Genomic DNA, 27,111 nt, shown 5'->3' on the forward strand with positions numbered 1-27,111 from the left:
CCCCATGGCTTCTCTCCGCCAGAGCGTGGAACAAAATTGCCGGTTACCCTGAGTTTTTGTCAGGCTTTATTGGCAATCTAGGAGCAGGTAAGGCGGCTGCTGGCTGCCAGCGATTCCCGTTGCACTTGCAGAGAGCAGCAGAAGCCGGTGGAAGTGGGAGCGTGGTCTGCTCTTCATTAGGGAGGGGGGAACGGACCCTGGAGGTGATGCAGCGAAACACTTCTACTTCCTTGCATTGTGTTTGTTACAGATCACGGGCGCTCTCCTTTTATAACATTCACTCCAAGCATTTTCAAACCCAACCGGAATAAGTTCCGATCCTCCCCTTTAGTTTACATTGGGGTTGTCAAAGGATTAAATAAATGAAACTTTATTTGACCGTGGAGTTTACAGACCCTGGGATCCCTGCGCGCTCTGGCCTTATTCTAATTCTATAGCGGTAATTACCCTTCGTTTCTTTAAGTGCAATAGATTTATTGCCTTAGAGACTATGCACAGTTTGATTGAATTATTCATTTTTTTTCTTTGGTGTAGACTGCATCTGGGGACTGATGTGACGTGTAGATTTTTTTTTTCAGGAACAAAGGGAATGTGGAAATGAAAGAGAGAGGGAGAGAGAGGCTGGCAGATGTGATGAGATGCGGTGAAGGTGTATCCAGCTTGGCACTCCCACTCCTCTCTTCTCCTCTCATTGCAGCCCTGGGTGACTCTCAGGCTAACACAAACAGCTTTTCTTCCGCAGCCTGCCCTCTGTCACTGTAAGTACAACAGCCTTCTCTTATCAGCATGCAAATTCCAGCCACTCACTACCTTAGCCTGGTGTTTGCACTTTAGATTTACAGAGGGGACCTTTAAAATGAACTTTCCGAGACAGGAAGGGGTTTTCATGTCAAACTTGCTGTTATTTTCTTTGTAAAACTTTATATGGTTTTTCCACTTCCCCCCCCCCCTTTTTTTTTTTGGACCGGGGGGGTGGAGTGGGGAGACTGTTGCTGCGGCTTTTTGCTTCACTATCAAGATGATGCACAGTTTCAAATGAAATTAAAATCCGCTTGATCCTCTTTCCGCCAGGACAATACATTGTGTTGGCAGATGACGCTGTAAGGAATTCAGAGTTTTTGTTTTCAGTCAGATCTTTAGCTTTGGGCGTTATAAGATGCAAACGTCCCCTAAATTTTGAGGAGATCGCCAGAGGTTCTTTTTCTAGGGGAACTCGTATCAGATGATGGGTTTGCTTATGAAGAAACGTGCCATAATATGCTTCTATCTAGTCTAACAAAACTTTCTCCCAATCATATGATCAGGCTTTAACTTCTTTTCCTTTAGCTTTCTCTCAGATGCTGTTGATTATTTTGCAAAAGTTTCTCTGAACATCTTTAACAAGCCTATAAAAAGTCTTCATTGTCGGAGAGGTTCAGCAGAGGGAATTTATAAATGTGTCTGTTAATTGTCCGGCATTAATTGGGGAGAGGAGTTTAGAATTGGGTGAGTGACTTTTAAGGTAGAATTTCTTGCCCTTTGAATCAAAACTTCTGAGGCTGTTCCACCAACTCTACAAGAGTTGTAGGTTTGCTCATCATGTTAAAGATGCGGTATGTAAAACAACACATAGACAGGTTGCTTCGCTTGTTGAATATTGCCTTACTTTAACGTATTTAATGAGGGAGACGGCGCAAAATGCAATGCCAGCTGTGAACAGGTAAGTGCCCCGACGTGAACTGAGCGCCTCCGATCCCTTCCCTCCGCAAGGACCCACAGCAGTTCAGCATCCCTCCTCAACATCTGCCTGCGCTGCCTGCCCTGCTCTGCCTGGTTTTAGCCTTAATGAAGCAAAAGCGAGGGGAGCAATTTAAAACGCGGTCTCTAAACGTATGGCAACGCTAAAAGTAAAAGCGTTTTCTTGTTTCTCGGCACGTGTATACGTATCTACACGGCGGGTGTTCACTTATGCAAACAAAGAGGGAACCACAATTATTCCTGTGCAGCGCACATACTTGCACATTTGCATACAATGCCCAAGGAGTCCTCTTTTTCTACCGCGGAGAAGTTGTAGCTCCCTGGCACTGTGCGTTGCATCTGTAACTTAATTGATCACACAGGGGAAGCAACAAGCTGGAGAGTATTACTTGCGCTCCGCCTGGGAATGTGGACGCATCTCTGCGGTGTCCTGCCCCAGCCGAGTGTCATTCTCCGCAAAGGATTTTCGGGAGTGCAGCGAGATGCTCCCCCGATTTGGAGCTAGGTGGGCGGTTAGATTTATCTGATGCCTTAATTATCTCTTGTCCCATTACCGGCTTGTACTTAATAAGGAGGACGCTACATTTGAGGAGTGGTGGTTTGTGTTTTTTTTCCTGTTTGTTTCTTGAAAGAAAAAACCCCACAAACTTCCAGTAACAAACTGATGGGGTTGCAAACTCGGGCAGGATAGTTCGTCCCTGTATTCTGATTACATCTCGTTTCTTACAGAGCTCATTTTAGCGCGCCAAAGCTACTAGTTATGCAAAAAGTCAAGGTGTTTCCTTTATTTGCAGCAGGTTTAAATGTGTTACAAGGAAAGTGTTAGTGACCAATCATTCATATAATTTAAGACTAAAAAGGACATAGCAATGTCTGGAAAGGCAGCTATTTCCTGATATTAAATCCACAGCCCAGATAACTGCAGCAAGGTGAATACTTTGAATTAGCTGAGCGCAGGTGAATACAAACTCAGTATTTACAATCTTACAATTTACCCCCTGTCTCCGAGTTTCAGTTTTTCAGTATCTTTTCTTAAAATTGAAAGAATGCATGGAAATTAGCTACTATGCCCGCAGCCAGCTAATTTGGTAATAAAGCTTTACTAGATAATTTTAAAGTTCTGTTTCAAGGTGTTTGCTGCTTGCCGAGTAGGACTTGATTGCTCCTTTTATCGTAGTGGAATTGCCAAAAATACTGTATAAAATAGGTCCGCTATTCCAAGAGGTTCTGACTTAAAACTCATTTTCCCTGGACTCGACTCGAGAGGGACGATAGTACCTCGGATAGCAAGGTATAGGATGCAACGTGCACGACGCTAATAGTGTGTTGAGTTTTACAGCTTGTTAACAAAATGAAATAGAGCCAGATCAGATGAGTCCTGTGCCATCACGTTAATGCTCAATTTTCATCACGTCCTTATGAAGCAAGGTTCATTCGCAGTGGGGCTGAATATGCTTCTGGATCTAACCTATTCCGCAAATTTCTACTTGAGAGAGGAGGAAAGCGAAATCAGGCTTTCTCCTCGTCTTTTTGGCCTCTATAAGTTATGAAGCTATTTTAAAATTAAAAAGTTTCTCTGTTACTAACTGTTCCAGGCGCCTTCTGGAAAATGGGGAGAAAGTGCCAAAAATACAGAGATGAATCAACAACTTCTCTCTCTCTCTCTCATTTTGTGGGCTTGAGGTTGCTTTCCGCACTCCCATCTTAACAACAGTTTAGCCTAGGTGTGAATAATATCAAAAGAGGGAGACGTTAGCTTTGCAGCGCTGTTTGCCCACCTGATCTGCGGGCCCCTGACAGTTTGAAAGACTCTTTTATGTTTACCTTCGGCATGTAAAAATACAGCAGAGAGACTTTCTTGGGTTTTGCAGCACTCTGTGCCACTGGTTGATTTTTCTCCTCGGTTCCTTATAGTTTTCCCTTCTTTCTCCCAGATTTCCCTCCCCCCCCAATTAGCACTTCCAAGGGAGCGTGAGTTCCTAAATTGGTATTCAAGCTGATAGTCGAGTCCCTATCTGTTGCTTTTTGGTAGGCAGAAAGAGAGATATTTATATATTGTCGCTGCTAAAATCTCTCGTCGTCGCCACGAGAATCCCAACTTCAGCTCGACTCCGTCCTAAATCAGTTTTTTCTTCTCCGGTCGTACCTGTCTCTCCCTTTTAACTGTGCTCACGTTTTACCTTTCTGTTGAACGCATCACTAAACAGTTTGTGGACTCTGAGTGCCTTCTCCTTCCTCCTCTCCCCTTCCTCTCCCCCGGGTCCCTGTAGCCGGACTCCCCTCTCCAGTGTAATTCATACTTTACGTTTCATCTGGTTTTTACCCCGACCGGGCTGTGGGATCGGGCTCCTCAGAGCCCCATTTATCAACTGTCAGTAAGCGCTTGCTGAGTGCTTTCTTTCTCGTCCCCGCTTCCCCACCAGTCCTTCCCATGTCCTGCAGATCGTCTCTCTCCCGCTTTTTTTTTTTTTCCTCTCCCTCCTTGACTTCTTTTTTTTTTTTTTGATTTGCGAGCGGGAGCCCGGTAGGACTTTTTTGGCGTGTGCCTCCCCACGCACTCCCCGGGAAGCGCCGTGCCGGGCGGGGGAGGGCCGGCGTGTGACACGCCGCTCCCCCCGCGCAGCCCCGGCCCCGCGAACCGGCTCTCCCGGGACCCCCCCCCCCGCTCCCCCTCCTCCTTTTCCGGCCCCCGCCCGCCCTCGGCTCCCCGCCCTCGCACCCCCTCCCCGGTAACTTTCTAGTACCTTTCCTCACCACTCCGGGCAATCAGTGGTCATTAGAGGAGAGAGGTTTAAGGTTTCATTTGTCTAATAGCAATGTGAGTGGTGATAGCTTCTCGGGGATGCGGCTGGCAGCCTGGGGTGATTTCACTTTCTGTTTTGTGCTCACTTTCTCCGCAGTTGTTGCTTTCCCCGCTCGCTCGCTCTCAGTCTCCCTCTCTCTCTCTCTTCCCCTCTCCCTCTCTCTCTCTGTGTTGTCTCATCTTGCCTGTGCTGTCTGGGCGGGGGAGCCCTGCCTCCTTTTGCCTTCCTCAGATCAATGCCCTGGCCACTCACTTTCTGATGTTGCACGACGGGAAATGCTTTGAATACTTACGACATGGCCGCTCACATTGATTGCCAAGATTGACAGCAGTAACCATCGCCTTCACTTGTTTCAGGAGGGAAAAAAAAATAATAATAATGAACCTGATTGTAACCAAATCTCCAGGCAACCCATCCGCAAACTTCTAACGATCGGGATCCTGCACATCCATGGCCCGGAGAAACACCAGCAGACTCTAGTTCATTTATTTTATTTTACTGAATTACCACCTATTTATTCCTCTTTCTCTCTCCCCTTTCACCTCCTTCCCTCTTTTTTTTTTTTTTTTTTTTTTTTAATGAAAATTACCGAAGCGCGTTGCAAAAAAAAAAAAAAAGGAGGCTCTCCCAGTGCTTTGTGCCACACTGGATCCCGAGGAGGTAACCAGGAAAAAAAAGCCCTATTGTGTTGTATACCTGTTGTTTGCTGTGGTGTGTAGTGCTGCGTGGCTTGGTGGTGGTGGTGGTGGTTTAATGGGTTTTCGCTGGATTTATGTCGCTTTGCAGGAGAGAATCCGGTTCCCCCTGCGCTGTCTTTAATGGGTTGTTAGTTGCAATTGAGTGAAGCAGCAGCGTCCGGAGGTAGATCTGTTGTTTAGCTTTTAACATTGCTGAATTCACCCCTTCCCCCTGCCTCCCCATGCACGATTATTTACTTTTATACCACGAGGGTGTTGTGTTGTGTTGGTTTGTTTTTTTTTTTTTTTTCTTCGTAGAGAAAAGTAGTTATAGTCTCGTCCCCATGCGAGTTTCCGGGGCTGTTTGAATCCCGAGGTTTCCGAGATGTTAAGGGACCCCAGTACCTTCAAATCACAACACTTTCTCATCCTTCCCGTGTAGAGTTTATTTTAAAATGTAGTGACAGATCAGCGTTGTATTTTAAGATCACCCACGGCAGGCGAACACATGGTGCTGGGAAGATACTGTACGTAAGGAACTAACACGAGAGGGAGAGAGAGAGAGAGAGAGAGGAAAAATAAAATCCGAAATAAATCTTTGAGAGCAGAGCGCTGCTGTCATTACTCCGAAGTGCTCGCGTGGGTTTCTCTTCACGGATAACCCCAAAAGACACGGGATGGAGAAAGACGAAGGGAGTTTAGTGGTGCTTTTAAATTCTCCGTTAAGTTTGAGGTGGGTAACTGCTTTGAAGTTCGCCACAAATGAGTGCTATCCTCGGAGCATGGAATAATACAAAGCTACTGGAGTGGAGGTGGTAATGTCGGTTTTGGCCACACCGGGGCACTGTCCCGAGGATTTGCAGTTCTGTGGCGGCGCCTTATCTCTCCAAGCAGAGGGTTTGGATAAAGTTATACTGAAAACTTTAAAATTGATATCGCACCCTAATTTGTGATACACAGGGAGGGGGGAAGAAAGCAGTCCATCATCAGAGAGCTCTGTTTACACCCGGGGAAGGGGAGATGTGTGCCGCTTTGTGGCAACGTTCGACTTGGGATTTCTTGCTGCCTTAGCTCTTTGCCGGAGGTCATGCAAATCGACCTTAAAAGAATGCATAAGCCATAAATTAAAATAAACCCTTAGCCAGAGGCTGATCCATAAGTAGACAATACCTAACCTGGACAAAACGGCTTCCTTTGCGAGCTGAAAAAAAGACTAGTGCCTAAACTAAATGCAAAGTAAGTTTTCAGGAAGTATTTCATTTACTATTATTATTACTACTATTCTTTTAAAATAAAATAGTGGCAGTTGCAAAAGCTAGCGCAGCTGTTTACAGACGGTGCTGTAGGATACGAGTAAGGCAAGGTGTGTCTGGTGGAGAGCTTGTTCTTTTCCTGGCTTTCACTACCTTCGAAGCTGTTTGTTTTTTGATTGGGGATAAGAAGCCTCTTTAACCGTATAAGCAATTTAATGTTTTATCTCGGATAATGCTGAAGAGTTTATGAACAAATCTGGGTTGCCTGCAAATGTCACATGCGCGCACACAAGCTGTGTCTGTATATAATAGTCTCGGGGCTTGTTTTTTTTTCCCGCAGTTTTTGACAATTGTTCCATTCATGATCCTGAAAGGAATCATCAGTGGGAGCTAATGAGTGTGCCTCTGCGGCTTGCCCTGCTCCGGGGAGGAGCGGGCACCGGCGCTGCCGCCGAGCCCGCTCGTGTAATGCATGCACGCGTGTACCGGCGGCGGGGTCGCCCCTGCGTGAGCGCGGCCGTGTGTAGATACGTGAGAGAGAACATATAGGCGTGATGTGAGCAGGTACTTTCCACGCGTGCATTAATAATTGAGCTGCCAGAGAGTCGCTCCTCTGCCGGGAGAGCTTCCCAGCTGCCTTTCCGAGTCGTGTCGAGCAGCATCGAGCAGTTAACCCGCTTTGCAGCAGGGGCTGTGTGCTTTAGCAGAGCAGGGCCTTGAGGTCAATCAGAGGCACTGATCATATCGATTTGATTGCTGTCTTTGCTTTCTGCGGGCCGTTTCACGGTGGTGTTGGGTGTTTTGTTTCTTTTCTTTTTTTTTTTTTTTTTTTTTTTTTAAGGACGGGAAGGAGTGAAAGTGGCAACGTGAAAAGACAATTAGTGTTGTGTCTGAGTGGCGGGGGTGGGGGGGCTGCAGGGAAAGTCAGCCTGGTGGGAGCCTGGGGACGACAGATTACTTCTGTCCTAGGGGTGTTTCCCAAAAACATAGACGGTGAAACTTTCTGTGATAAAGTAATATATCTTTGCCTGCTGTTTGTAGATAAGGTATATGTTTATTAAGCTAATTTAAATAGCCTTCGGCACACGAGCGGCACTTTGTTCCTGCTGTTTTCTTTTGCCCTCATTTTAACATTTTTGGTATTTCCAGCTTCAGTGCTGATCGTGAAGGCAGAAGAACAGTTTTATCCAGTTCCCAAACAGGGTTTCAAGTCCAAAAATTAACGAATTTCCCTTTCTGTATTCGTGTAATGGAGTAATTTTGAAACCTGTTTTGAGACTTCGACTTGACTTGACTTGTTTTATTGACGTGCTTGTGCCCACTCATTTAATTAAGCCATTATACCATAAAGTAAATAATGAGAATGAATGTGAGATATGTGCATGTAGTCTGCCATTATATACAAATATTTCCCTGGAAAAGACGCTTAAAAAAACTTTTTTCAGCACACCGTGATTCTTTGGCAAGATCTTATTGCAGGTTTTTGTTTTGAGCCAGGATATTTTGCGTGTTTCCGTGCTCACAACGTTATATGCACACTACACTCAGAATATAAACAGCAAGCGTACCTAGCAGCTCATTCTAGTAAAACTAAGAAATAATCTATTTATAGTGAGTACATTTAAAAGAAAATAATGAGGTCATTTGGAGTATGCTGCAGTTTGAAGTAGCTCAACACCTGGCAGAAACTACATACGCGTTTTCTTCAGACTCTGCGCTATCCATAACTTTTCCTTATAATACATTCTTGTGTTAAGTGAGAAAGGCTGTTTGTAAAACAATCCCCTGGCTGGTTCCAGTGTTGGGTGAAGCTGATCCTGTAATGGCATTTTGTTTTGAACAGTTGCTGTAGTTGAAGTTCCCTCATAAGGTAAGGTGGCACTGGGTCTGAAAGGAGGTCCAAATGCCACATTTATAATTAGACTGCCAATTCAGCACATTGTATCTATTGCTATACAGGGATATACTGCTGTGTCTGGTCTCTCAATAGACTGTATTCAGAATTAGCCAATTCAACTGCTTAAACTTTGGAGTCAAATTTAGAATAGGCAATGAGAGAAGGAAAGAAAGAAAACAATAATGCTTTCTTTTTTCCTCAGCTAGCTATTAAAAGCCAAAGAATATACGGAAACCAAACCAGGCACTGCACTTGGAATCAATGCACCAAGCGCAGCCCGGCCAACCTCGCCTGCAAAACCATTCCGAAGCGCACTTCTCCGGGGGGAGGGGAAGGTGAGCCCTGGGCACCGCTCCCAGCCCCGCTCTCCAGGCCGCTTCCCTGCCCGCCGACGGACTCCCGCGGCCGGGGGAGGGGGCGCGGGGCCCGGGGCCCCGGCGGCGCACTCGCTGTCGCCGGCTGGGGCGGTCGGGGGCCACCGGGCCGGCCCCCGCAGCCACTCGCAGCGTGCCAGCGGCAGCTCCCTCCCGGCGGGGGTGGTGGTGGTGGGGCTGGCCCTCCGCGCCCCGCGGAGCCGTGTGGACTGTCGGAAGGGCTCCCAGCCCCGTGGCGGGCGGGGGCAGCCGGAGCCCCGCGGGGAAGGAGCTGCCGCCGCCGGGGGACCCCGCGCCTCCCAGGGCCGCCGGGCCGCGGGGTCGGGCTGCTGGCGTCTCCCCGCGCTGTCCCCGGATTTACGGTTCCTGGCTCCTTTTCTCCTGTCACACTTTTTGTTTCGCTCACTCTGATTTCTCCGGCCTCCTCCCCTAGAACTTTAATTCATTCAGCGATGAGAATGTAAGAGGCCCTTTGGTCTGCAGGCGCGCATCCTCTGCTAAATGCATTATTTTCTCTCTCTTCTTTGCAGTTCAGTACTCTGCTTCAGTAGTGCTGGGAGACTTTGCTGGGCTGCTTCAAAGCTCTCGTAGTTCCCTTTTCTGCTAGATCGTAGGGTGCAAACGAGTGCCATGTGTACAACACGTAGCATAAAGGGAGTGAGACAGATGGCTGTCTCTCCCTGCACATTGCTGATTCTCTGCTGAACTTAGGTATCTCTGCGTCATTTTTTCCTTCCTACATTTACACACTGGTGAAAGTGAGAAGAGAAACAAAGTGGAGCCCATCAGTTCCCTTCATAAGGCCACTAGTGCTTGACTTGTAGAAAATAATAACTTGATGACCAAAGTTAGTTGCCTTCACTTGTCAATTTGATTTTGTTCACAAGTGGGAACTGCCAGTGCTTGTTCCCTAGCCGGTGGTTTTTAATATGTGGCCAACAACTGTTAGTGGTCACTTCCAGCTGAACTTCTTTTGCTCAATGGGGGAAAAAAAATCCCTTTGGACATGTTTTTTGCATCTTTGATTGTATTTTTAGTCAAAAATATCCATGTATGTCTGCAGTTCTTAGAGGCCTTGGAATATGTTGTGGTAATAAAGGCCAGAGCTTTGCATGATAATGGCAAATCCAAATATGTTTTTTCTCAGTGGGCATTAGAAAGTTTCTTTAGTCATGACCTTATATCTGCTAAACACTGTAATCACCTTGGGAGATATCACTTCAGGAAGCATATCCATTAATCTTTTACAGTTGGTTTGATTTTCCCCTTAAAAGTGTATAGATCCCATTTAAAAGGCTTCTGTCAATTTATTTATTTATTTATTTCACAGAACAAAAATTACTTAGGAAAGAGAAGCAGTGATGCACTTTTCTTTATACCCCATACAATGGGGTGGTGTATATTTCTTTTTCTGTAGTGTGACTTTAAAGATCAGTGGTCTGGTTTGGCAGAGGTTGTGTGTAATGACTAAAGTTTTAAAAGTTATGTAAATAGGGCTGTTTGTGTATATATAAGCTATGTCAGCTGAAGTGATACAAGGACATATTTTTGAAACATTTCAGTTAATATAGTAAATCACAGAGACAGAGCTTTGAAACATTTCTGCATGATGTCAGAACCTGTGAGAGAAGTACTGCTTTATGAGGTATTCAGTAGTTCACATACAGCTTATTCGTCAAGTAGCAGCAAAACACAAAGGTGCACGTTTGTGCAAGTTTTCAAGTTTGTGCCTTAGTAAGCTGATTTCTAGGCACCTCTTTCAGTGTCTTTTTCTGTAATTTTTATTTACACCGTTTTCTATTTTTTCCTTAGATAGAACAGCAAGAATGGGAACTTTAGGGGACTTGTTACCATAACACAGAAACTGAATTTCCTTTTATTTTATACAAGCTATTCAGAATTTTTTAGACATGCGATTCTCCCACAGTATCTATTAATGTATCATTACAGGCCATGACATCATATTGTGAAAACAACAAAATATGGTATAATGCTGTCATCAGTAAGGTTGTGTACTTGGGCCAGTGTGATGTCTATATGAAATACGTGTATATTTATTTAGATGTAGTTCTGCGCAGGAGAGAGAGATCTGATAGACGTATTTGTTGGAAAGCAGCCGATTTCTACAGTGATAAAACTGGATAATTACATGTTCCCAAAGCCTTTTCAGCACAGAAGTAGGTGTTCTTTTAAAACATTATTCTGTGGCAACAACAAATATTTGTGACATCATTGTAAGAGATTTTCTGCCAATTTTTAGTTTACTGTCTTTCAGAAAGTCTAGAGTTCTTTGGCACTGGTGAAACTGCTACACATACCCATCGTATATTCAAGTATTCAGTGAAGTTTTAAATAATTCTCTTTCAATTAGTACAACAGGAACCTGAAAAATGGATTTTCTCTTAAAGAAACAAGAATCAGTACATAGACATTTCTTTCCTCTTCTTGTATATTTTAAAATACTCATATCAGTTTTATGTTTACTGTCTCCTTAAATTAAGAAGAAAGAAAACAGTATCCCAAGTTTTAAAATCATTGCTCAGAAGTTAGTTTAATCAAATATTTCTTGAGCCTTGTGAATTGGAAAGAGTAATATAAAATTAGGTATATTGGTAAACTAGGTTAATCAGAGTCATTCATTTATAGTGGAGAATAAATATCTATCAGTCGACGTTTTTTTGAAGTCAGGCGAAACATTCCATCAAGTTAATGTGTTTAAGGGTATCATATCAGGCACAGACAGGTACTAGAAGTGATAAAAAACAGATAACCTGCAACAAAATGATTTACAGATGGGTCATTATCTTCTATAGAGAGGTTACACAGATCGTATTCTTTATAAAAAGAGAATGTAATTCTATAGAGCTAGGAGAATTATCTAGGTCTGAATATTTAATATTTTTTCCGAATGACTGGTAAGTTTCGTCAAAGCGAAATTTTTTAGCCTTCTTACAGGCATCATATTAATTTACAATATAGAAAAGTACTAGGTTTGTATTTTAAGAATTCTTTATGTTCATTTTACCTGTTTGATAAAGTAAAGCTTGTGAAACATTTTGCGTCTTCCTCTGTGAACTTTGTTGTGCATACCTTTTTAAAATATGCACAAAAATGTTATGTGCAAATTAAAAAAAAAAAAGAGCTGGCAAGTTTGATGTTTACTGGTTTATTAGATTTCAGAACCTATTTCATATAGCAAGTGTCTAAGTTACATCTTTTCTATCGGCGGTAAGACAGGATGTCATTTAAATATTTTTTCCTTTCTTCTTGAGCTAGATAGAAAGGTGTACAGTCAATTGTTTCTCCAGTCGCTGGTAGACTGACAGAAGGCAACAGGAAACTCTAAAACCTCAGAGGTGCAGTATTGATTTGATTCCTAACTGCAAATCCTTCATATCATTGCTCCAAATATCTAACTTTACACCAATATTACCCATTCTTTTTATAGTGACACCATGCTTAGTAAAAAACTTCTAAGCACTGAGGTCAGGTGTTGAGATTGGATTCTAGTTTATTTTTTATGAATCAGATAAAGATTTCTGTGCATGAGACCGTATGTGAAGATGAGAGAACAAGAACATTTCCATATCAAAGGCAATATATCTGAGGCTGCATAGTAATTAAAATGCAGTGGTTTGGACTCTGTGCACTAGCACTTACGCAGAGCGTTGTTGGGACCTTGTGCAGCATGCAGGCGGTTGTCTCTTGCATACTTCTAGAAATATACTTATAATTTTGTACAAACATTTATGCCAGTCCACACTTTTCTGTGGATAATTTGTATTTCATCCAAACCATTCAAAGTAGAAGTTATTTTTTGAGCAACCCCCTCATTATGGCTTTTGTGCATCAACTATTTTTATTCTGGTTGTTTGTATTTCCTCTTACCAGAATGATGGCTTGTTTATAGTCATATTTTTTTGTGTTTCTCTAAGACCCCTTCCATATACCATTGAAATTTTACTACTCGCTCGAAATATCTTGTATTAGAAACAAAAATGCTAATATCTTTTTAGATTTATTGTAGATGGTGTGATTTCTTACATACCATACTTTATGGCAAATTAAATGCATGTGCTGGAACATAATTCTTGTAATGAAACAATATGTATTTACTAATTCCAACTACTACACAACATAAGGAGAAATAATACATTACTCCAAGGACCTGCTGACCTGGGAAAATTGACATAAAATACTGCAGGGCACTCCCTGTCTGGATACTCTTTTCTGGAATAAATGTGACTAATTCCTGAGTAGATCGCCCTGGTGAGGAGCTGTTCCGGGAGGGCTGCTGTTGAATTGTTTACTTCATAAACTGTATTGGTCAGTGTCCCAGTGCGGAGGAGGCAGCGAGCGCTGCAAATTTCCTCATTACTCATAGATACTCGTTTTACAGAGGCTCTATCCATTAATGCTCCAAAACTACTGAGATGAAGCTTTTAGGAAGTCTTCATATTTAAACAGATGTTTGTACTGTGAAAGTATTGTATTACGGCAATCTTGCAATCTCGCTTCATTTTTCTAGTTTTACATTACAATTGGTGTATGAATACGTGAGTACTTTGAGCTTGAATATCACACTTTCAGAGATTGTTCTGCATGCTTTTTACATCTGTATTATTGTTGTGCATGGGCTTGTTAAACTGAGCTCCTGACCATTTGTGGTTAGTAAAAACCCGTGGTATTTTTGCACAAGTAGGGGGGTTAACCTCAATGTCATGGCCTAATTCCAGCTAAGATAGGATGTAGTTGCCCATCTACATTCTTCTTATAGTTTTAAGTGGCTCAGTTAATCCTCACTTCCTTTCCTAAATGCAGTAGAGTAGTGCGCTAAGGACACTCGCAGCATTTTACCTCAGAAGTACCAAATCCAGCTATTGAAGTAGTAGGTGGAACTAGATAATGAATCCCATCTTGGGAGTTTTCTGGATAAGAGGGGTGCCGTATGCCTGAATGCCTTATTATTATTAGAATGAACATTTTGAAGGATTTAATATATATGGTATTTGAACATTGAGCTGTTTCAGAGGAATATTTTAATATAATTTGATATTTGACAGATTCTCAGCTGGCACAAGCCAGTGTAACTCCCATTTACTTAAGTGGAAGAGTGCCAGTTTACTCTAGCCACAAGTGCATTCCTTAGGACGTGATGCAGTTCCTTCTGGATTCAATGGAAAGACCTTTCTGTGATTGTGTTGGGAGAGGGGTTGCATGTGAAGGCTCTGCTTGCACTGGATTCACGGTAGAAAATAACTTGGTTTCAGTTAGGGTGGAATCAGGTTTGTCTACGTGATGTTGCTTATGGCTTTAGGATGACATTTACAGGAATTCATCTCATGTAAACGACGTATTAGATCAACCCTCTCTCCATGTCTAATCTTTCAGTGGGACTTCTGGTATAGTACATGCAGCACGTGGGGATTCTGACTGCTGCCTTCCTGTAATGGTGGAGGCTGTGTCTGTACATTTTCTTTTTTTTCTTTCAGTCACACCTGATCTGCTGAGGGTGGATTGTCTTCCCCCATATCCTTTAATATTTTTCTTCTGCTGAGGAATTCATGTAGGCCATTGCAGTAAGAATGTACTTTATTCAACCTTTAGTGCAAGTATATGTAGATGGACACATGAAAATTTTTTATGTACAGAAGTAGACATGTTTCAATATATTTTTTAGTAGTATTTTTGTTATGGTAGTTACATGCATACGTTCTTACATTCTGCTGGCTATATCTATTTTCATTGCTTGCCCAAAAGGTCAAAGATGAATTCTAGGGAAAGCCTTTCATGCTTTCTGGTTGCCTTCCATAGGCTCTGGTTCCCATTATACTACCTGTTCTTTCCACATAGAAATTATGGTACCTGTGGTATTTCTCTTTGAAAGTAATGACGGAACCTTTTCATTTATTTCAAAACAAGTTAGATGTGATCTGATTTTTGTCTTGATTTTGTGTGTTAGAAGGTAGTCAACTGGTGTTGGGATGAGCTGTGAGGAGTAAGTTTAGAGGAGTGTAGTGAGATGGAAAAATGTGAAATAGAAGAGATAAAGACAGAAAGTATTGCCACCTAATGTTCTAGAAAAAGGAGTAAGATAAAACATTTTCATTTACGCTGAGCCATAGTACAACAGATCTTTTGTACTCTTCTTACTGGTGTTATTTATGTATTTTGATCACTGTTAGAATACCCCAAGTTACAAATTTGTCAGCATACCTGCCAGAGAAAAAAAGAATGTTCCTATGGCAGAAGTTCTGCTGAGGTTTAAAGTTCTGAGTGGGAAGTCACTTTTCTGCCTTAAGGTGGAAGAACATGCTCATATTGGCTATTCTGGCATCTGGCTACTTAGACTTGAAGAGCAGATGCTGTTAGCCTTTCTACTTAGAAGCTATATTGTTGCTGCAGGTAAATAAATCACAGGCTCCCTTTATTCTTCAAGAATGATTTGCACAGGTTGGGGATATGGTAGCTTATGCGTTAGCATGCCTTTGGGCTTCTGCACCACATGCCTGATGCTCCTGAGGGATGGTAAGTTTCAGGTAGCCCCCACTAGGTGCAACAATCCCTCTAACTTTTCACCCTTTGCTGCCTCCGTATACGAACTCATATAGACACGGTGGAGTCAGTTCAGGTGTGTCTGTATGCTCACCCACAACATTCAACCTAGACTTCAAGGGACCATGTCTACTCAGTATTCAAGCAATTAAGTGGGCCTTTGTTCCCTGCTTTGCAGATCTTCCCTCAGCCTTTGGTGAAAGCCAAAAAAGTTTTTTCTTTCCTCGCTTGTGTACACAGCCTTTCCTTGTGATTCCTTTTTTTTCCTGTATCAGTGAAAAGTCTCCTTATTATTTTAATCTTCACAGTTGCCTCTAAACAATAATGATTCAATATGTAATGTTTATTTTAAGAATGTAACAAAAACTCTAATTAGCGATGGCAGTGGAGATACACCAGAGTGTATTTTAGTGCAGATATACTGCCGTGCATTTTATGGGGTGAATGGGTGTGTCCTCTAACAGTTGACTCAAAAACACCATTGCACAACACTCTAATGGAATGGGATCAAATTACAGACACAAAGTCAAGATGATGGTGTAAAAGCGAAAGGCTTTGAATGCTGTGAGTGTTAGACATAGTCTTTTCAGGGAAAGAGAAAATGTGAGTAGGAGAGAGAAGGTAGTTGAGCAACCTAAAGAGTAATTACTGAGGAATGAGCTGGAGTTTCTAATTTATGTAGTTTTCGCTTGGACAGGCTGAATTCAATTTTTCATGATGTGAGTATATTGTATAACATGACCAAAAGCAAAAGGAACAGGAGGAAATTGTTTTGCTGAATTGTATGTAAGGGTGATTTCTTATAGAAGTACAAACTTCAAGGCATAAGCTGTTGCTGATTCTACTTCTGATGGATTCTTCCACCCCCCCCCCCCCCCAGTCAAAGTGGCACAGAAATGCCTAGGATAACAACTAAACCAGTAAGAGACAAATCCAGCCCCAAACTGTTTTTGATTACTGCATTCCTCTTGTGGAAGACTTTCTATTTCAGTAATTCAGCATGGGATGATTAGATGAAGGTGAACGCTTGTTTCCCCTCACACTGTCTAAGCGTGGCTCCCGTATGATACTTCCTGTCTTTCACATATTGTCTCTTTAGTATCGATAGCAACTAGATGCAAATCAGCATGGCATCTGCTAGTTTGTTTTCAGCTGACCGGGCTAAACAGCAGATATGGAATTTATCGCCAGGAGGCTGTGACCTCATCACAGACAAGTGGCATTCCCACAAGCAGGTAATGAAGCACCCCTATTGAGTGTAGCTAAAGTCCAAATCCTCAGTAGAGTTATTACATATTCAATTTAAACAGCTCTCCCAAACTTTAAAGCTGTCCCTTGATTTTTTTTTTTCAAATCCACTCACTGTTGTAGCTGGAACAGTGGCTGTCGCTGGTCTCTGCTGATGCCACACTGTGCTGAATTGGGCCTTCTTGAAGGGATGAAAAATCAAAGGGAGAGGAAGAGGAGGGGAAGGGATATGAAAGGACAAAGATGGGAGGGAAGAGTGAATGTGTTGAACTGAATAATAACTGTAATGCTCTTATTGCTGTTGAACATGCATATCTGTAGTCAGACACTATTTGCTAATAGCTTGATACATTTAAATTATTAAAACTTATCTAAATAGATGGTGTAATGCTGTCTTTTTGAGAAGATAACATGCAGTGGTCAAAAAAGTCCCCTTTAGTACTTACTGTATTCAAGACTGAACTCCATATTCCTTTTCTGTTGCTCATCAAGTTGTTCACAACAAATACTTTGGGATGCAAGTTATCTGTCCCTGCTGTCTGAGAAAAAGTAGGCTTCCGGGGAAGGAATGAGTGGATCAGTTCGGTCATTTTTGTATTTTTTAGCAAGTCTTGTATGTGTACATAAATATTTGTGTGAACAGCCCCTGAATACTTAGCATGAATCTTAAAGATTTTTGTGTTTTACTGATCCTTTAACAACTGACTGATAGCAAATATTGTTGAAAGGCTTTACATATTCTAAATTATCAGTATAAATTAGTAAACCCAATACACTGGCACACCAGTTTGTGGTCTGAATGTTGAACGTGAAATGAAATTGTATTTTATGTCTTTAAAATAGTTGTGAATGGAGGAGTGGTAGCTTTTTGGTCTTGTTAGCGATGAAGGTTTGAGACTAGCTAAAAGCAAAGCAGAAACGAAACAGGCGCTTTAGAACCTGACGTAGTCAGTTTCTGTGGATGGGAAGGGAGGGAGAATACTTGAATGAGAGGAAACGAGAAGGGGGAAAAGGAAGAAAGAGGATAAGGTGAGAAGCAGAGAGACAGAAAAAGCCTAAGATGTGTGGGGGCAGAGCAGCATTAGTGGATGCAGCCTTTCAAGGCATACTTAATGACTTTATTCTCCTTCTTCACCTATGCTCTTCCACTTCCCAGGAAACTGAGGATGAGATATCAAATTGAGCATTTCTGTCACTCACAATCAAATGGGATATTAATTGAGCTTAGAGTGGGAGTAATGACTGAACAGCTGTTGATAACTGGGATGCATAACCTCCAGAACTGGGAATATTGTGTTATGTAAGAGGGAAACAGTTTTCCTACCTTGTCAGCTTTCTGGAAAGTTCTGCAGTTCTTGTACTTTTAACGAGGGAGGGTTTTTTTGACTTCCTGTGATAGAAAATTCTTTTAGGAGAAGTAGACCATGGCCTGCAGTCTTCCAGCTGTGCATGTTAGGCTGGGCTGGGCCCACTGCACTATGGTTAAATAACTAAGACGCAGGCTGGCCTGCTAGTTTTGTTGTAGAGGTAAGAAATAGGGAGACAGTCCAAAAATACAAGAAATCTGAAGCTTTATCATAGGAGGCACTGAGCCACTGAAACTTCCAGTGAAGGATCCATATATCCTCGGCGTCTCTCCTAAGAGTGTCCAGGGTTAGTAGCATCATCCCTGACTGTGTAATATACTTGTCCAAATGATGCACAGCAGCCACTACACAAAATAGTCTTTTACAATTTGTTTCAAATGTTGTTTCAGACATGAAGGTGCATGTGCTTTTTCTATTCACCTTAAGTTTTTCTGTGCAACTTTTTGCTTGATTAATGTGTCAGTATCTTACTAAGCTTTTTATAAAATTCAGATTCTGATAAAATGCCTTTACTTGTATTTAAAAATATTTGGTATATCTTTTTTTTCTTTTTTCTTTTTTTTTTTTTTTGCAATGAATAGGGCCCTGAAATAAAAAAAAAGAAAAGGCAGAACATAAAACAAACAACCCCTTTTGCACACAGATAAAAGGCTGCTTAACATTAGCCATTACTTGTTTGATGTGAGAAATTAATTTATTTGCATTTTGCTCTTCTGCTGTTTTGCTTGTCTGAAAGCAAGCTCAGTGTTACACCAGTTTTCATAGGTCATGCTTGAGTGTCAGTCCCCTCGTGGTGAATTCCAGAGCTGTGGTAAAGGCGATCGCTGGGTAAGAGATTCTCATTTGCCAGAAGTCATTGACAGCCACAGGCTGCCTGTCCTCTGGCACTGGAGCCACAATGAATGTGATCACATGTATGAAGAGAAGTTTGCCCCTTATCACAATTTTTGTATTAAAACAAACAGCAATGATCAATTGGATAGTTGGTATTTATTCCCAATAATTCAGGCAATGATGATTCTTACAGCTGGACTGTGCAGCATGTGGTTTTTTTTTTCTCAGGGGAGAGAAAATTTTTGTTTCTTTCTTTGTTTCTTTCCTTTTTTTTTTTTTTCTTTTCTTATCTTTCCTTTTTTGACCCAAACCAAAAGAAAATGCTGCAGTGGACCACAGGAATGGCTGTTGAACCCTCATTCTTCTACTTGTAGTTGTGGAAGAAGGGTAATCTGAACTCGTAATCTCTGAATGGTTCACATCTTTAGAATGAAGTTCAGAGTTACTGTCTAAGGCAGGTAGAAAATGAATTTGCTTGAGCTCTTTCAGGTCCAGCTGATAACACTCAGGGTTCAAGTCCTGGGGGATACCAAGTGCTCTGGTCCTAGTTCAACAGACTATATAAGTACATGATGAGTTTTAAAGCCTGTGAATAATCTCAGTGGGAATGAGACTATGTATATGCTTAAAATTCAGCATGTAGTTGAGTACTTTGTTGGATTGGAGCCAACATGCTTAGCACTTTGGAGGACTGAATCCTTATTCACTAGTGGTGGTTTATATCTTTTTTTGGCTTACAAATTTCCTTACTGACCTGCTCCTTTGTTTAATGGTCAGCCTGCAACATGGTCAGGATTAAAAGCTTCTGGGGCTTGTTTTGTCTAGAAGGCTATGGATAATCTCTAGAGGGAATGGCTCATTTTACATAATTGCTGATGCTAAATAAATATGTTCTTTATAATCAATTTATGTTTAATATGAAATTGCTAAGATTTTATATCGAGACCAATGTTTAACCCAGTTTTTATTTCTTCCCTTGTTTAGAACTATGTTGTTTGTCTGCAGAAATTAAGAATGCCTGTCTACAATTAGTATATCAAGTTCTGAAAATAAGTTATATTTGTTTATAATGACTTTTTCTGTTTCCAAGTTCTCTCTGCTTTCTACCAGCTTTTTTTCTCATTCTGAGAGAGTGTTCTTCAGGCAATAATTAGCAGTGGGCTTTATCTGAACTGAGATCTCTAGACAGTTCTGTCAGATATTTGGTCTTCACTCAAAATGTCTTGGCCATGTAAGGTAATGGTTCTAATTGTTTTCTTCCTCTTACCTGTTCTGCTACAAAGCATAATCTTGGCATTACCTCAATGGTGTTAGAATTACAGGAGCCAGAGAATAATTTTCTGTTATTGTATGATTATTCCCAGTTATATTTTTTATTTTTTACCTACCTATTTGTCCATTATTCTCTCTAAATTCATGACCAAGCATCATAAAGGATCAACTGAACAAACTGAATTAAAAAAAGAAGAAATTTGTGAAAATCCTAGATGTTTCAGGCAAAGGTAATGGATGCAGTTTCTCCTCAGCAGGAACAAACCTTGATCTTTTCAAACCAGTGAGGAAAGAGAATTTAATTGTCTGTGTAAGAGTTTTTGCTTGCCCCCACCAAGATGGAATAGGCGTACAGTGAAGTGCTAGCTTAAATCTTGACTTTTTGTCTTTCTTTTTATGCTCCATCTTTAAAATAGCTGAGGTAAAGTGTATATATATAGCCTAGATTAGAGTGTAGACAGGCATGTTGTTGCACGTCTAGCTGGAGGGACAGAAGAAATCATACGTTTAGCTCTCTTTTTCCTGCCTCTCAGCTGAGGTGCAGTAAATGACTGTGTGAACATTTCAAATGTAATGTCACTGTGTGGCAAAGGGAGGTAGTTGAAACCACAGCTCAAACCATGTAATGTCTAAGTGGAGGGACAGTGAGTTCTAGCAGTGGCTTCTTAAACAATTCTAGTTGCATTCATAAGAGGAGGAACGATATAAGCCTCTCATGCAGTGGTGGGTGCCAGTACTTAGGGCACTGAACAGGGAGGTAGGAGAATTTGGCATTATCTTTGTTTTGACACTGACACAGACCATGATTGAAAACATATTACTTTACTCACAGTACCCTTCTTTCCTCTTGTGTAATCTTCTTAGACTACAAGGTGTAAAGAATGTCTCTAATTCAGTGTTTGTACCATGGGTATTGTATTTAGGTATGTTCTGGGAACAAATGCTAAGAGTTGCAAATATATGAGCAGATAGATAGTTTTTAATGCTGCTGTATCGATATGCGCTTCGAACCCACAAGAAGAATCTCATTTCCAATTCAGCGTCAGTAAGGTCCTACATGATTAAAACACAAAGAATTATTTTTTGCCAACTACCAGAGATTCATTGAAGGAGGATGGTGAAACATAGATACTTTTAAAAAACATTTATCACTTCATGACTTCTAAAATTAGATGGGCCAAGAATACTTTTGAGAAATTTGAATGATAAAAATGTTAGCAGTCTTATGTGTATTCCCAAAAATTGTATCAAAAATGGTGCCACTGACATTTTTATCTCAATCTGAGTTCAATTTTCTGTTAATGATGACTGGTTTTTTTTTTGTATTTTTACTATTATTCTAAAGGTTTATTCAGCTTGACAGTTGTAGGATTAAGCTTTACAAACAAAAGGATAATATATCCTATGTTTACAAGTTAGCCAGAGGGCAGGTTTTATAAACTTCAAAAATACAGCTATTGCTAGTTTATAAAATAGACTAGTCAGCTTTCCAAGAGAGAAAATAAATCCAGAAATGGAGCTGATTTCCATGGCAGCTTGGTACTCTCATGTATAATAATATATTTTGACCTAAAGCAATGTTACATGCGAATCTTAAAAATATTTCGAAAGAGGTAAAAATATGGAGTGCAAAGTGGAGACGTATGGGGCCTGATTCTGTAAGTATCTTATACCTCCTGTGAGAGCCTTTAGTTCCACTGACAGGGGCACTGCCCAAGTGACTGTTTGGTGCCATTCAGAACATGGGCAATGTAAGATTTTAGAATCTGGTCTGTCCAGTGCTTTCTGTGGGATGCAGTGGTTTGCATTAGTTAAAATCTGGTAGTAAGTTCGTAGGCGGGCCTGTAATCACCTGCATTAGCAATGGAGAAAGGTATCTTATGCTTTCTGCTGAAGGCCACCTAGCAATACTTATAGTCTTAAAATTTCAACTAAAATAGAAGAGATCCAAAGGTCGTAGCAAGCAAGATAATAAATTCTGGAAAAGAATTTAGGATGCATTGGGCAACACAAGTATCTTTAGAAGCATGAAATTTAAAGAAATTCCACATAAACACAGATTCCTGTTTCATCATTTGCAGCATAGGAATAATTCATCTTCACATCAGAACAGTTGTATTTACAAGAGATGAAGAGAACATCTCAGATGAACTATGGCTGCAATGCTGGGCATTTTTATTTAGGTTTGGGTTTTTTTGTTTTTTATTTTTTTTTAGTAATGGTGATGTATTTAAAATGATGAAATCGGATTTGCCAGTGACTCTGGTGCACAGGTCTCCTTTAGCGCTGAGGAGGTGCTGCCCTGTTAGTTCTCAATCTTGTCACTTCTGGGGAACAGCAGTGAAACTGTTTGTTCCTGACAGCAGACAGCCCCACTGCAGGGCCCTGGTTTCATGTTACATTAAGTATTAGTGCTGTTCTTTCAGGAGCTATTATGCTGTGACATCAAAGATTTTCTGACAGGGCAGTTGTAGGTTAGCACTGAAGTTGTCTACTGAAATTTTTAAGAATGGAATTAAATATATATGATCAGATTTAATATGAGACATCGGAAACTGCATATAAAATGGAGTTAGTGGTTAAAGAAAGCTGCAAGAATAATTATTTGGTTTGGCCTATTTGTCCTTTCTTGTCCAAGGCAATTTTTATTGCCTTTAATTTCTACAGCAGTTCCAAAAATACTGCCATATGTTAACATTTTTGTGCAACTGCTTATTTTCTGAAAAATGTTGTGTGAAACAGGAGGAAAAGGACTCTTATAAAATAAGCGTTCAGTACAGCCCCTGCAGTGCATATATAAAATAAGCCTTGAACAATAATTGTAATAGGCCAAATTCTTTTTTTACTGATTGCCTAATTACTTAAGAGGATCAAGATACACATTTTAAATAGTAAGAAAGCAATTTAAATGGCAAGCAAAAGTGTAATAGTGATTTTTGAGACTTGCTTATTTTTGTAAGAGAGAAACTAACTGTGTATAGATTTCAACTCTTATTCTTTGGAAATGCTGAATCCGGTTTCTGCCCAACTTAAAGGGAAGGTGATAGGAATTTGAAACGAACTGGCTGTGTAGCTGTTCAAGACAAAAAATTAAATAATTCTTGAACATGCGCAAATTCAAATGTTCCTGTAGATTCTTGTGTGGTGAAATCAGCGTTGCTACAACTATAAAATTACTATTATGCTCTGATGAGGCAAGTTCAGTGACAGGAAATATCAAAATTAATTTTGGAAACACATGTCTGCGTATTTTTGATTACGTTACTATGGCATTTGTTCCATTTAGTATCAAGCAAGTGAATCATCTATTAAAAATGAAAATGTGTACAATAGAGTAATACTTTTCCAGTAAAAAAACCCCAGACAACTAAGAAGTTGAACAATACTGAACAATACCGTTTAATCATAAACAAGACACTAGCAGAATTTGTACTATATATTTAATACTTACTTTCAGGCATGAGAAAAATTACATGAAGAATGTGCCTCTTTCTTTGGAGTAGGATTTTTCTTTCTCTCCCCCCCCCCCCAGCCAGGAATAAGAGGTATGATTCTGAGGTCCTTGCTCAGGTAAATAGATAATTTGATTATTTTTGGGCTGTTCTGTTCACTAAAAGCTTGTAGGGTCAATTTTGAAATTTATATTGAGGTATTTATGAGATTATGCTATTTATGCCACGCTAGTTGACCAAAACTAGCTGTATGGTAGCTTTGATCAGGCGTAATGTTTTTGGTTTATTTAGATAACATTGCTTGACTTCTCCTTTGGTTTTCCTGCATTGCAACACACCTATCAGCAAATCAAAATCTTTATGGCTGAACATTCAGAGGCAGCTAGCGTAGAATGAAAACTCAACTCTTTATACTGATGTGTGAAGCTCTGGGAATAGTGGCACTACCCTTAGGAAATACTCACTGACAGGTGGCAACAGTGGAATACAGAATTATCCTTGCGCTCTATAATCTCAAATCACAACATTTAAAGTATATACAAAGAAAGAAAAATGTGGGTAGTGGAAATGGGTCTTGCAGAGGATTTTAAGTGATTATAAAGGTACATGACAAAATCTGGTTAGCTACTGTATCTGAAGTATTTGTTGATCAATAGTTCTAATGCCCTCAAGAGTGTGAGAGTGTAGGTAGATTTCTCTTCCTTTCTTCCATGATTTAAAAGGTATGATGTAAAACTGTTTTTAAACAAATTTTTATCAAACAATGTATATTATCAGGAATCCATTTGACTATTTTATTATCTTGGACAGAGTATCCTTTCATTTAGCATGTAATTGCAGAGCCTAAGGACTTTGTTACATGCAAGTAATGATGCTTACCAGTTTATCTGCGCTCTGTCTATCCTGGCTACATTTTTCTTCTTGCAGCGTCGTTATAGATTTTTTTTTTCTTGACTATTAGAGATGTTACTGTACTTCAGAATAGGAAACTGTTTAGGGAGGACTTGTCAAAAATTCTCTCATTATAAGAAGGTCTGGAGTCCTTTCAATTTCCTGCATAGAACGCTTGGATTTTGTTGAACAGCTAATATTTCAATTTCGATTTAAATAAACAGCAGTAGAACTGACTTGATAAGTGTGCCACTAAATAGATCATGTTACCACTTAACTTAGGGCTAATGCTTAACAGTCTGGTTTGCTCCATTTTGGTGGCAATGTTCGTGTAAAGGCCAGGCAGTTCCAGGAAAGAAACAAACAGTAGTATTATATTATATTACAGCAGCAATTGTATTTAGTTGTCTGCAAGTGAAAAGTTGAAAAAACGTCCAGCAAATTTAATGTGAATGTACATTAAGCAATTTTTTAATTATGTAGAGGAAACAAAGACTAATTATATTCTAAATCTACAATATGTTTAAAATCTGTGATTGTATGGACCCCATATAATAAAAACTAGGAAATCTAACCTTCTGATAGGTTATTCTGTCACTAGCTGTTCCTGTTATAGAATGAAAATGAGAAGTACCAAGTCATTAAAGGTGTGGTATGTACACACATAGACAGTATCCCTTGGCAGCTTCAGGTCGGTAGCTCTAGATTTTCCTGGCCTTTGTCAGACTCCACAGTACTTAAAACACTTCTGAGAAGTTGTCTTTGTCTCTTCTGTGTTTAAAACGTGTAAATACAATCAGAAAAGCATCAGTGGAAGGTGATAAAAGTTTCTTCTCTCAGCCATTCATTTTTGTATTGGTAAATGCATAATGAACCAGGATGTTAAAACTGTATTATATTTTTAGGGGTCATTCAGGCCTTGGGTAAACAAAATTCTGTGAGCCTGATTCTGTAGTTGCAAAGTGTTTGCATGTATGTTGTGCATGAGCTGGACTTGTGCGTTTGAACAGTTCAGAAGGCATCCTTTGGAAAACAAGCAAACCTTAAGAATTACAATTAAAATTATAATGGGGAGGTATTTTTCTCCTTCAAGTGAAGAATAACAAGTGTCCTTTTTTCCCTTTTCATCTTTTAGTTTTTTGGTCAAAATGGTCATTTAGATGCTATGGAAGTCTTAGCTGTCTTAGCTTCTCATTCTTATTGAACGTCTCACTTGTGTTCACAGAGTCAGAACTGTCTTCCTTTCTGACAGTTCTGTTTCAGAGCTATCTGCCGGAAATGAAAAGTCAATGAAGAATGGCCACTTAAGGGTTCCCATTTTTGGAGATGCGAGAGATGCTGGAGATGCTGTAGACAGGCCCTGTGAGTTGCAAAGGCCTGTGTACACCATCTTACAGAACTGAAGCTAAACCGGATCTTCAGCTGTATCCTGGTATGTGAGAAACCGTGGCTGATTTAGGTCTTAGAGTTTGACTGGCTGCTGAGTAAATTTGAGTAGTTCAGCACTGACAGAATCATGATAGGTCAAAAGTTGGTATCTGATACTATATTATTTTTATAACTGAACAGAACTTTGCCTCTTCCAACTGATTTAAAAGGCCAAAGAATTGGCAAGGCATTGCTTGCTATATACTTTAGGCAAGAAGGCACCATCAGCCATCTTTGGGCCAGCAGGGATTGCTATGCAATCTATAAGAACAAAAAGCAGAGACAGAAAGAACCTGGTTTATGTTACTGTGTTGGGAGAGAGGCAAATTATTTCACCCTCCTGTGCTGTCCGGTTCCAGGTTACTTGTCATTTAAAGCCTTCCTGTCTTTGGTGAGAGGTACCTGAGGGTTTCTGATGACAGGCACTTTCCTCCAGGTTTAGAAGATGGTTAGTGCTTTTGTAAGAGTAAGACTCAGAAGAAAGTAAATGTGGACCTTGGAGGAGCTTTACTTTTGATTCTATCTGTCTTTTCCATGCAGTTTTCTTTCAGTCTCTCTTTTTATCTAAATCACCTATCCAACCGTGTCTGAACTCTCTTTCAGGTTAGAGAGTGAGTGCACGTAAGAGAGAATATGCACGATTGCTGTTCTTTTATGTTTGTTTAGAGATGATAAGGGACATTGGAGCTTCTGAATAGACAAGATACTAGTACACTGTGTTTAATTAATCCTTCACTCTCTCAAGAGGAATACTGTAGGCAAGTATGTTTATTCTCACTTTTCCAGTTGGGAAACTGAAGCAGGAAGGTTTCAAGATGGTTTGGGTCCTAGCCAGAATTCGAACTTGGAAGATATGGCTCATTTCCAGGCCTACGCTTGAATTGCAGGCCATTTCTCTTTTTCTTATGCAATATTTTGTAATAAAGATAAGACTTTTTCTACCATTACATGTGCAGTTAGAAATAGTTCTTTATGTACTTGGAGCTGCCTTTTCTCCATGGCTTTTGATGGAGCATATGTCTGCTTGATCCGTGCTCTAGCAGGGATGCAGACTGTTCGTAACAAATCTGTCGTTTATTCCTGTTTTCTTCCTGCCTGAAGGGGACTGCTCTCTCATGCAGTGGGCCATACCACTCTATAACATCAGTAGTTCTGTTACACTGAATTCAAGATTACAGCAGGCTCTGGCAGACTGTGGAGTTCACCCGTCTTGCTCTTAGTTAACTAGCCATGAGCTCCCACCATAGATATGACTGAACATCCATATCTCTCTTTTTCGTGGCTGCGCAAGTGAGGCCTGAAATGCAAGCCCACTCCTTCAT

At 40.6% G+C, this 27,111-nt stretch overlaps 1 protein-coding gene across 9 annotated transcripts in view; it reads left to right on the forward strand.

The window, feature by feature from the left end:
• Window positions 1-394: 394 nt before the first annotated feature.
• SOX6 (SRY-box transcription factor 6) overlaps window positions 395-27,111 on the forward strand; it is a 382,490-nt gene continuing 355,773 nt past the window's right edge. For 3 of the 9 annotated variants that reach the window (XM_074585849.1, XM_074585858.1, XM_074585868.1), the window contains exon 1: window positions 6,179-6,454. The gene's annotated coding sequence lies outside the window, so the exon portion shown is untranslated. Of the gene's footprint in view, window positions 759-4,626; window positions 5,202-6,178; window positions 6,455-6,811; window positions 7,036-27,111 lie in introns of those variants that run through there. The other 6 variants (XM_074585857.1, XM_074585864.1, XM_074585859.1 and 3 more) reach the window with 5 other exon arrangements.

This window comes from Larus michahellis, chromosome 4 (genome assembly GCF_964199755.1).
Source record: "Larus michahellis chromosome 4, bLarMic1.1, whole genome shotgun sequence".
NCBI classification, from domain to species: Eukaryota; Metazoa; Chordata; class Aves; order Charadriiformes; family Laridae; genus Larus; species Larus michahellis.